The following is a 12,722-nucleotide window of genomic DNA, read 5'->3' as shown; positions in this document are numbered from 1 at the left end:
TACAGCTACAACGGACAAAAATTATTTACAAGAGAGAATAGAAAGACAAAATAAAGCACTGAGATAGAGAAGCCGAACTGACAAGTAACTGTAACTTTGCAGGACATTCGAGTGTTCGAAATTTAGCTTGTTGATATTCACTAACGCTATTAGGAAGCGTTTTTAAAATATTTATCCCGAAAACTTTTGATGGGTGATTTCTGAGACATTAAATAAATTAAGTCATCATTTCTCTGTTCATTTAAAACACTCCAAAGTTTAAATCGCTTAAACATAGCATATATCGGCTGGATTATACGAAAGCCGAACAGGAAAAATCGAACATTCACTGGTCTACTTCATGAGCTCCAAAGCCGAGGCGAGCCGAACGTCCGTTGAAATAACCGAAAATGCATTCCTGGCGCTGTCAAACGCGAGCACCACCCTCACGCTTCCATGAATTTCTTCCGCGGACCGGATTGATATTAATCACAGACCGGGGTTGCCCATCCTTAGGTTAAGGTATATGGCAAGGAGAATTTGACTGAAACAAGTTTTATCACACAGTAAACAACTACATCAATAAAACAAAATACAGCTCTAAATGAAACAAGTAGTTTACTGTTACCAGTCACCGTTTTATTTATTTCCACGATGCGTTTCAAATGTTTTTTTTTTTTTTTAATCTTATGGGACTTAACTGCTAAGGTCATCAGTCCCTAAGCTTACATACTATTTAACCTAAATTATCCTAAGGACAAACACACCCACCCATGCCCGAGGAAGGACTCGAACCTCCGCCGGGATCAGCAGCACAGTCCATGACTGCAGCGCCTTAGACCGCTCGGCTGTTCAAAGGTTTAAACCTCCATCATCGGGTGGATTTACATTAGTTAGTATGATCTTTGTGTGTGTGTTGTGTTACGATTTTTTGGAGGAACTTGTGGCACCGCCTAGTGGATAAACAAGACACTATTTCAGAACTTGGTTTGGATTTCTTCTGACAAAAAATTAAACATATCTAATGGTAAATATAAAATAAGTAAACTAGAGCACTTCCAGAGGTCACAGGTTCCTTTCGCTGTCGTAATACATCACATGTAAACAAATATGGCGTCTGGAATCTGCTGGGTGCAAGGTTCGTATAACAGAAGAGAAGACATAACCGCAAAGTGCAAAGAATATACATCGTAACAACATTATTACATATATATTCTTTGCACTTTGCGATTATGTCTTCTCTTCTGCTATACGAACCTTGCACCCAGCAGATTCCAGGCGCCATATTTGTTTACAAATGTGACAGTATACATGTGATGTTTTACGACAGCGAAAGGGAACTGTGACCTCTGGAGGTACTCTAGTTTACTTATTTTATGTTTACCATTAGATATCAGTTTAATTTTTTTCAGAAGAAATCCAAAACCATGTTCTGAAATAGTGTCTTGTTTCTCCACTAGGTGGTGCCACAACCTAAAATGTTCGCATTTAAAATACAGCTCAGTTACAGGACATATGTAAACATACAAGCACCTATCTTCCGTTGTTTTTTCATATATGTGTGTGTATCTATATCCTGAGCACATGGTAGGCACGATTCCGGAAAGACATTGAGCAGTTCTATAGTTCACAAAACAAAGCATCAGAACAGCTGCAGAGTGACTACATGAAATATGGTGACTAGTAGTACGGTGTGGCGCCGCAGGAACCGCTAAATGACGTGTCACGATCTCTATGTACACTCTTTTTCATTAGTTTCAAAGATTCTAGGCAAATGACTGGTGTAGCCTTCTCGAGCCATCGTTCATCGGCCCGTGGGAGTGAACGTGAGAGGAAGCCTTCGTGACCTCCTTGGCGGAGGCAGCCGCACCCGTGACTCACCGCGTCATACCCGCGAGGCGGGCCCGCAAACAAACGGCTAATTAGCGGATTACGCTGCATATCTTACGGAAAGCGCGCAGCTTTCTAGGTCAAGTGCTGCGTTGGCCTCGCCGTCCGAGCCGGATCAAGCCTATCGCCTGCAGTCACCTGTCACCGTCCCCCATCTTTCAGCCGCGGGAAAACACCTGCTCTAAACAAAGGCACCGATAATTAACACCACTGAACTCTCCTGACTCATTACAGCTGTACGCTAGAGCGGGATTCGAACATGGACTTGTGCCTCTCGTGCAGAGCCGACCTGCAGCTGGTAACAGAGAGACGACGGCCGGCATAAAGCACGCATCCGGGTTCCAATCCGTAACCAGCACACAGTTATAATACTCGTAAATTAGAAATATACATTTCTGTTAATAGCCAATTGTAGAGAGACTCGTAACTGACCTATTTGTTCCAGTCAACAGTATAACTACACTATTGGCCATTAAAATTGCTACACCGCAAAGATGGCGTGCTACAGACGCGAAATTTAACCGACAGGAAGAAGATGCTCTGATATGCAAATGATTAGTTTTTCAGAGCATTCACATAAGGTTGGCGCCGGTGGCGACATCTACAACGTACTGACATGAGGGAAGATTCCAACCGATTTCTCATACACAAACAGCAGTTCACCGGCGTTGCCTGGTGAAACGCTGTTGTGATGCCTCGCGTAAGGGGATAAATGCGTACCATCACGTTTCAGAGTTTGATAAGGGTCGGATTGTAGCCTATCGCGATTGCGGCTTATCGTATCGCGACACTGCTGCTCGCGTTGGTCGAGATCCAATGACTGTTAGCAGAATATGGAATCGGTGAGTTCAGGAGGGTAGTACGGAACGCCGTGCTGGATCCCAACGGCCTCGTATCACTAGCAGTCGAGATGACAGGCATCTTATCCGCTTGCCTGTAACGGATCCTGCAGCCATGTCTCGATCCGTGACTCAACAGATGGGGCCGCTTGGAAGACAACAACCATCTGCACGAACAGTTCGACGACGTTTGCAGCAGCATGGACTATCAGCTCGGAGACCATGGCTGCGATTACCCTTGACGCTGCATCACAGTCAGGAGCGCCTGCGAAGGTGTACTCAACGACGGACCTGGGTGCACGAATGGCAAAACGTCATTTTTTCGGATGAATCCAGTTCTGTTTACAGCATCATGATGGTCGCATCCGTGTTTGGCGACATCGCGGTGAACGCACATTGGAAGCGTGTATTCGTCATCGCCATACTGGCGTATCACCCAACGTGATGGTATGGGGTACCATTGGTTACATGTCTCGGTCACCTCTTGTTCTCATCGACTGCACTTTGAACGGTGGACGTTACATTTCAGATGTGTTACGACCCGTGACTCTACCCTCCATTCGATCCCTGCGAAACATTACATTTCAGCAGGATAATGCACGACCGCATATTGCAGGTACTGTACGGGCCTTTCTGGATACAGAAAATGTTCAACTGCTGCCCTGGCCAGCACATTCTCCAGATCTCTCACCAATTGAAATCGTCTGGTAAATGGTGACCCAGCAACTGGCTCGTCACGATACGCCAGTCACTACTCTTGATGAACTGTGGTATCGTGTTGAAGCTGCATGGGCAGCTGTACCTGTACACGGCATCCAAGCTCTGTTCGACTCAATGCCGCGTATCAAGGCCGTTATTACGGCCAGACGTAGTTGTTCTGGGTACTGATTTCTCACGATCTATGCACCCAAATTGCGTGAAAATGTAATCACATGTCAGTTCTAGTATAATATATTTGCCCACTGAATACCCGTTTATCATCTGCATTTCTTGTTGGTGTAGTAATTTTAATGGTCAGTAGTGTACTTCTGATACGCGACTGTTGTACGGTTTCGAAGAGCAATGGGAATGAAAATAATAGCGTCACATCAGCAAAGCCAAATATGACAGCTGCTCCACAGAAGTGAATTTCTGAATCCATATTCAGATCGAGATAGTACTGTGGTTAAGACGCTGTACTCGACTTTATCTTCAATTAAACGTAGTACTTTTCTAACTAAACACACGCAGCATTAACGTAACACATATTGTGCACTATTGGAGTCACATACCGATAGCATCTTCTTTTCTCGTTTCCTAAAACACTTGTTTTATACACTGGCGGAAAAAAATCGCAACACCAAAAAAGTAATTAACGTACAGAAATGAAATTTCGGGAATACGGCGGCCGCGGTGGACGAGCGGTTCTAGGCGCTTCAGTTCGGAACCACGCGACTGCTACGGTCGCAGGTTCGAATCTTGTGTCGGACATGGATGTGTGTTATGTCCTTAAGCTAGTTAGGCTTAAGTAGTTCTAGGTTCTAGGGTACGGATGACCTCAGATGTTAAGTCCCATATCGCTCAGAGCCATTTGAACCATTCGGGAATACATTTGTCTAGGTAACATATTTAAATCACTAAAATTGCAAGACTACAGGTTAATTGAAGCATCTTATAAGCCATTGCAAACGTGAAATGCTGGTTCGTTAATAACCAGCGTTAACAGCCAGAATGCTGAAAGCAAGCATGCAAACGTTGCAAGATCCCCTCGCTTCTAAACTGATACAGTTATTACTCAGCTTAGCCGCGAGTCCGTAGAGGGTGGTATATGTGACGTACAGTATGACTGGTCGCCATTTCCACCCGGATTTTGCGAGTGTAAGTCGGACCTTCCTTGATCCGCCTTGGTGGGTCGTGTCGCCGGATTTCCTCCTACCTGTGCGCGGTGCAGCTCTGGTAAATGTCGTCCCGTGCAGATTTTTCATTGGCGCCTTGGATGTCTCTGTCGGTGTAAGCTAATTCTCTGAGATTGCTGTCGATCAACTTTGGGGTATCTATTAACGCGAAATTAACATTCAGAATGCCGTAATATCACTTTTATTCCTATTAGATCAATAATGACACACTCATGTCACAAACTACTCGTAAACGAGAGCATGGCTACCATCGAACAAGACAAAAAGAGACCTTAACGCCGACTGCCGACTTTGGCGCCCAGTCCGTATCTCTTACTAGTTTCATCACAGTTGGTGGATTCCCGATCAAGTTCGTACTTACGAAGATTATGCATTTGTTAATGAACGGGTGTGAACTTTTTACGAGGCAAAATTATGATAAATAGTTTTAAACATCCAGAGGCTCCTCCTAGTATTCATGTTGTCATAAATGACTTTAATTATTAAATATAAATAAACACAATCGGTGACTTTGGCGCTAAGATGGCCGTACTTCCCGTCATGTACATTTCCCACGCTGACGCTTGTTGCTACGGTCCAGCGCCGGCCCCATCCCACTACGCGCGACATACGGTCGCTTCGTCACCTAGCCAGCCAGCGTGGGAAAGGGTCTCCGACTCATGGCCGGTTACGGACTACAGCACTTCCTAACTATCGTGAATACATCAATAAGAGACAATAATTTATTAAAACTGGTAAAAATGTCTTCCTCACGTAAGAGGCACCTTACAACGTCCGTGCATTGTGCGTTACAGGTGCTGGATGCCAGCTTCCGCGATGGAGTTCCGTGCCTGCTGCATTTAGTCAGTCCTACAGGGGCTGTTAACGTTGCTTGTGGATGACGCTGGAGTTGCCGTCCGCTGATGTTCCATATGTGCTCGATTGGAGACAGATCTGGTGATTGCCCATGTCGACACTGTATAACATGTTGGGTTACGACAGTGGTATGTGGGCGGGCGTTATCGCATTGGAAAAAACCCTCTGGAATGCTGTTCAAGGATGCTAGCACAACAGGTCAAACCACCAGATTGGCGTACAAATTTGTAGTCAGGGTGCGCAGATAACTATGAGAGTGCTCCTGCTGTCATATGAAATCGCACCTCAGATCATAACTCCAGTTGTGGGTCCAATGAGTCTATCACACTAACAGGTTGGTTGCATGACCTCAACTGGCCTTTTCCTAACCAATGCACGGCCATCAGTGGCACCGAGGCAGAACTAGCTTTCATCAGAAAACACAACAGACCTCCACCCTGCCCTCCGATGAGCTCTTGCTTGACACTGCTGAAGTCGCAAATGGCGGTGTTTTGGGGTCAGTGGAACGTACACTACAGGGCATCTGGCTCGGAGCTATCCCGATTTGTAACAGTTCGTTGTGTCATTGTTGTGCCAACTGCTGCTCACACTGCTGCTGCAGATGCAGTGCGATGCACCAGAGCCATACGCCAAACACGATGGTCTTCTCTCATGGTAGTGCCACGTGGCCGGCCGAAGCCCATTCTTCTTATGATCGTACATTCTCGTGACCACCGCTACCAGCAATCAGGTTCAGTGGCTACACTGCTGCCAAGTCTTTCTGCAGTACAGCAGAAGGAACATCGAGCATTTCGTAGCCCTGTTACGTGATCTCATTCAAATTATGTGAGTTGCTCATAATGGCATCTTTGTCGTCTTAAAGGCATTCTTGATTAACATCAAGTCGTCACGCCCTGTCTGAAAGGTAGCTAACGCTCACGACCGTTACAGAGTGTATTTAAAGCAAACCTGAGTTGCACGCTCATCGTGGTACTTCTATTGCCACTCTCGAACCAACATCAGCTTTTAGATATAGAAATTCGCCTATCAATCTTCGTTTATGTCACACAACAGCTTCTTGATGTGATTTTTTTCCGTATGGAAGTGACACGAAAAAAGTCAGTCTGAAATGTTGTACTTCCAGAGGGTTTGAAAATTAAGTGGACAAAGTGAAGTCTGAAATGAATCCTTACCGCAACAACATTCGACAGTCGTATCTCGTTGAATACATCGGTTCTCATCAGATCACCGAAACTAAGGATCACCGGCGTGGTTAATCGTCTGCATGCGCCACGTGGAGTTGGCTGCCTCCCTTTTGCCTTTACGGCGAAGCGGAGGACTGTGATGGCGTAAAATCTCTTACCAGCAGTCTTCGCACTAGTGTCCTGGATTAAATTCGAAACCTCTCGTAAGTGAACTGAAGGCAAATGACACTGTTGATGGCGATCCGTCTGTCTGATGGTTAGGGTAAGTTCGGTGGCCCTCTTCCTGCTATTCGAGAGGGGCAGGCAATGTGCCGGCATCGGGTTTCATCCTGTCCCTTCTCCCATCATCATCATCATCATCATCATCATCATCATCAACAACAACAACAACAACACAAACACGACATCACACGACACTACACATAAAATAATTCTGGTCACGTGCTCTTCCCGCATACAAGTAAATACACAAAAATACACGTAAACGCACAACTGTCGCACTCTGCGAAGGAAAGATGCCAGAAGCAAAGGTAAAACCTTTGCAATTGAGCGGCTGAACTTGCCCTTCGGGGTCTCTCAGCCAATGCAATATGACTTTATTTTCTACCGAAAAAATAGGACATTGAAATATGCTAAGTCACTAAAATTCAATGTACTTCCATGAAGAGTGTATAAAATTTTAGGGGTGATGGAGAAGTTAAAGAAGTATCAAGTTGCGATAGAGAACTCTGGTGATGAAACGACTGAATTGAAAGTGAGACGATTTCACATTTACTGTTGGTCTGCTGACAACGATAAAAATCGAAGCGGGCAGGATTTTGTAATAATTTCGTTCATCTGCACAAGATGTTTTAGAGTCAGCTGAGGGAAATGAGACGCTAAATGCGTTAGGAAATCTTTTCTGGCGGTATTTGTCTCGAGTATAGCCTAGTCCGGAGGAGAAAAATGGATTATAATAGTTCGGAATAGAGAATAGCAACTTCTGAAATGTGATGTTACTGAAGAATGCTGACGATAGATCGAAGGAAGGGATTTTGGATTTTAACCTCCCACCCACGGTGAGGTCATTACAAACTGCACATAAGCTTGTATCAGGGAGCAATGGGGAAGGAAATCGGCCAGACCCCCTCCAAGCAAACACTCCGCCATTTCCTTTGAGCGACTTCGGGAAATCAAAAGAACATAAATCCGGAAGGCCAGGCGCGGATGTGAACCGTCGTCTCCCGAATGCGAGTCCAGTGAGCTAGCCACTGCGCTGCCTCGCTCCGTTGATAGATCGAATAAATAATGGAAAGTTAATGAATTGGGAGAAAAGCAATTAATACCACAACTTTGCTAAAAGAACAGAGCAGTTGACAGGACACACACTGGAGGATGATGAAACAGCGAACTCTTTTTAGTGACGGACGTGTATAGGGTAGAGACCAAGGCTATCTATAATCAGGTGCAATCTATGTAAGCTGTAATAATTATGCAGGGATTCAGATGCTAGCACGGGACAGACTGGCGTGGAGAACTGCGTCAGAGTAGTGCCCACGAGCAACAGTAACAACAACGATATAAGAGAAAACAATCACTCACTTTGTTATTATTTGCCTAGGATAACAATTTCTTAAAGAGAAATTTGTTCGAAGGATTCTATAGTTTAGAATGTAGATAGGGATGCTGTTTTCACGAGTTTTGCTATTAACTTGAGCCACCGACAATACTTATTGTGTTGGCAAAAAGTATATCGGACATGCATGCGAAGAAACTTTACATCGTATTTCGGAATAACACAGGTACTGCAATATGGTATTTATCCACCTTCACTGGACAAGTGATTACCAAGTAAAATGTCTCACCTCTACGGGTATATACATAATGGATGTACGATTACAGGTTATAGACACAGGTTTGACGACATATGGAAGTTTGTGCCTGGGTGTGAGTTGTGCTCGGGTAGCCAAATGGTAAGGCGACCGCTCGTGGTAGCTGGAAATCCGGGTTCGAGTCCCGCTCCGGCAAAGGTTTTCAATGTTGTCATTCCATTATACAGCTGCTGGCAGTCCATATTCACAATTGCGAATACATTTCATGTACTCCTTGAATTACGTCCTGGCCTCTACGCGGTGTTATCTTTCCATTATATCTACTGCTGGGTGACTCCGTCCCCTACATCTCAATGGTCTCGCGTTTCAAGATGTGTGGTGATAGCAGCCCAGTAGTGTTTCTCTTCGAAAGCGGTAGTTGGCTCGCGCACAACAGATCAGTACTACTCGTCGCAGCAGTAGCGTAAAGTTTTGTGCTGAAAGGAAGTCATGATGACCACTCTCTAGAAAAAAAGAAGAAAAATGTACTACAAAAAGCCAGTGACGGTTGACCTTGCACGCTAGAGAACGGAGCTCGAGGTACAGTCCCGACACGTGACTCGGCGCGCATGACTTCATAGACCATAAAAAGCGTCTGGGTGATCTGTACGCTGAGGAAGTTAAGACATATGGGCTGCTCCTAAACGATGTCCAACGAGGATGGATCGATAAGTGCCGTAAACGTATACAAAACTACGGGAAACTGGGTTAATACTGTTGGTAAATATGATCAGTGGTATGATTTTGTTCAAAATTTGAAACATACACATCGTGTCTTCGGAGTTGTGAAGGCGGGCTACCATTTGTGCCTAGATTGGCTCCGTCGAGGCGAAGAGCATTGGGCGTGAATGGTAAGGGGGCCGAATACCGGTCCGGTATTCAGATTTCACCTGCCAGGAAGTTCTGCCAGAGTTAACGATTCATTCCTAGAATGGCTGTTGGAAAGCACTTACTGTGAACCTACATGTATAATTTGACGTTGTTACCTACATCAGAATACTTTATGATCTGAAGATGGCGGCAGCCGAAACCGGTAACAGTGAACTGTAAAAGTTTGTGTGACCTGTAAAATAAAGTGCCGCAATATGATCACGGACTCATTTTCAGAGTTTTTGTCTTCGATTCCACAATATTCTTTCTCACAGGAGTACTAGCGCCGCAACGTATACAACTGATCCTCTTTGAAGTTTGGAATGTAGAAGAGAGGTAAGTAAACAAAGATAAGTAGGACAGGGGTAAGTAAAGATGTGAGTGTGGTGTGAGTCGTGCTTCGATATCCCTGGAGATTCAAATTCCTTTTCTCGATGCAGTCAGCCCATGCATCAACGGCGGACTAGGGTTCAAAAATCCGCACCAGTATTGCGTGAGAGTATTCCTCAAATAAGCAAGCAAGATACTCAGAGAATGCGCAAGAATCATCTCAGAAGCGATCTTCCAAACTATTCGACCCTCAGATTTCAGGCCACAGATTTTTATCGAACAAGAACAAAAAATTTTCGGCTATGTCTGCATCTACTACATACAAACAAGCAAAGTAGGAGAAGGCGCAGTGAAGCAATCCGCTATAAGAGACTATCAACAAGTAATCTCACGCGCTCCTAGGTATCCTACATCAATCAAATATCCTCCCAGAAATGCTCACAAGTTTGGAGAAATGTCCAGGCGAAGATTTTACCTAGAAATGCTAGTTATTTGGTTAGATATCATTACCGAAACCTACCCAACTGTTGCAAAAAAATATAAAACCAAACTGACCCGCTCAGCTTTATTGAAGTGTACAGTTTTGAAGCGAATATAACACATATGTATCCAAAATGTTCAAATGTGTGTGAAATCTTATGGGACTTAACTGCTTAGGTCATCAGTCCCTAAGCTTACTCACTACTTAACCTAAATTATACTAAGGACAAACACACACACGCCCATGCCTGAGGGAGGACTCGAACCTCCGCCGGGACCAGCCGCACAGTCCATGACTGTAGCACCTTAGACCGCTCGGCTAATCCCACGCGGCACATACGTATCAACGCCATAAAATGATTACTATTTCGAATTAGAAAAGAATAATCCCTCTATCATTTCGAGAAACGCTATATGAGAAACATCGCCCTCGTTTTGCAGCCAGACTGTAAATACACTGCAATTCAGCACAATGTAAGATTTTAGATAAAAAATCAAACTTTACCCGATAGTGCATCGCTCACGAATGGTAGAGTTCCGTGTTCGTGTCCCACTCCGGCACAGATTTTTAATCTGTCAAGCAATTACGAAATAGAGCACACAGAATGAAGGTTTGATTTTGAAGCCTTTTCTGACAAACTATTTTTAATCGTCATTGTCAAAAACTTTTTAATGTAGCGTCAGAGGTACGTCATGGACTCAGTTACGCGCACTAACACAAAAGGCGCGCAAAATTTTTGTTTGCAATATATTGTCCCAGAAACAAATTAAAAAATATCTCCAACCAACCGGTTTGGACCAGTTTTTCATGGGGTTTTAGTAAGTTTTACAGCAAACTGCGAAACTGGTAATCACCTAAAAATATTCCTAATTGAGAAACCTATTGCCACATTCCCAACTCTCTGGGAGTTTTCTGAAAAGGTTAAAGTCCTTAATGGGCCAAGATCTCAAACAGACTGCCTTGCAAAAAGCTTCCTAGAAATTGGTAAAAACGACGGTCATTATTTAATAATGTGAACTCCATCCCAGATACAAACTGAGCTGAGGAGACCACGGACACTCTCCAACACTACTTAAGAATATCTAGTAAGGGTCGGTTAAATTTAAAGCCGATAATAGTACAAGCAACGAAGGTTTTGCAAATTACGGACGTCTTATTGAGGTTTGTTGCTACGAAATTCATTGTATCGTAACTGAAGGCCGTCACACTGAGATTAGTGATACTATTCAGATGGTAGTTTCATCATATGAACGAGTCATATCATGCTGAAAGGATTTCTGTATAGGATGAATTGGCTGAGGGCGCGATATCTATCGCGTCTATTCACTGCGGACTGCAAACGTCCGAATCATTGTGCTAGGGAATGTTAAAATATCATGTGAAACATATTTGATACCGTTAAGTTACTGAAGATTAAACGTAGACCTAATAACACTGGTTAAAAACGATAGTCGGAATACTTGATCGTCGAATGAGGAGACCATGTGTACTGTAAGCGAGTATTAAGTGGCGTTGGAAAGAAAATTTCATTTTCGATAGTATCAAACAAGTAGGTATCTCGTTGCACTAAATGCACTGAGCTCTATGGAGATTGTGTTCAAAAGTACTTTTTTTGCTTTCTAAAATAATGTTGCTTATTATATTATCAAAGTCATCAATTTTCATTCGTAATTTTTAGCAGAACTTTCGGATTTTCTGATCAGGAGATTATATTCTTGCTCTCCACAAATTCCTCAAGCTCCAAAGGCAGAAAAAGTTTCTGAAGAAAATTCAAAAGGACGCTCGATAACAGTCAAATCCTGAAAAGAGCACTGTAAAGAGTATATAGCAAAGACACTATTGCATCTTTATCGGGATAACTTTATTGCAGTTAACAGCGATTAATAAAACAGGCACATGTTGCTTCATATTCCAGAAATGATTTTCTTCAGGACATTTGTAGATCTAGTTAGATAGAATGAGAAATGTGTACCTAAGGCAGTAGTTTAATATCTAGAGTTTACAGGAAGAAATAATTTATAGAACAAATGATGTAACCAAATGCAGAGCACTGTAGTAGACAACACAAGAGAATGCAACGTTTACTACTCACAAGGTAGATCAAACAGAAGATACGGAACGGAAGACACAGCTGTTTAACGGAAGATGACGAAAAATAAGAAGAATACAAATATCACATTTGGCTCTGGAATCGAAAATGTTGACGAGAAAACGGCTACTCAAAGGAAAGACACACACTGAGTACCTGAATACATGCGTTCTTAAGACATGACATGAAACGTATAAACTGAAATATGTTACGTAGTCGCGCTATTTGAATGCCGATATTTTTCATTTCTCCAGCGCCAGGAAAATGTGGTACGCGCTGAAGGCCAACCGGATGAGAGGTGAGCAAAGCATCCGCCGAAGCCTAGTTGCAGATAGTTAAGTGGAAGTGAAGGTTGATTCCCTTGAAGTTGTGGCGTTCGCACGATCGCTTCCCAGCTACTTCACAATGGCAGTTCACTTTCCCTCCGGGAAATCCGTGTCTTATTCCACGTACTGCCCTG

Source organism: Schistocerca piceifrons, chromosome 1 (genome assembly GCF_021461385.2).
Source record: "Schistocerca piceifrons isolate TAMUIC-IGC-003096 chromosome 1, iqSchPice1.1, whole genome shotgun sequence".
NCBI lineage: Eukaryota > Metazoa > Arthropoda > Insecta > Orthoptera > Acrididae > Schistocerca > Schistocerca piceifrons.
This window is presented reverse-complemented; position numbering follows the sequence as displayed.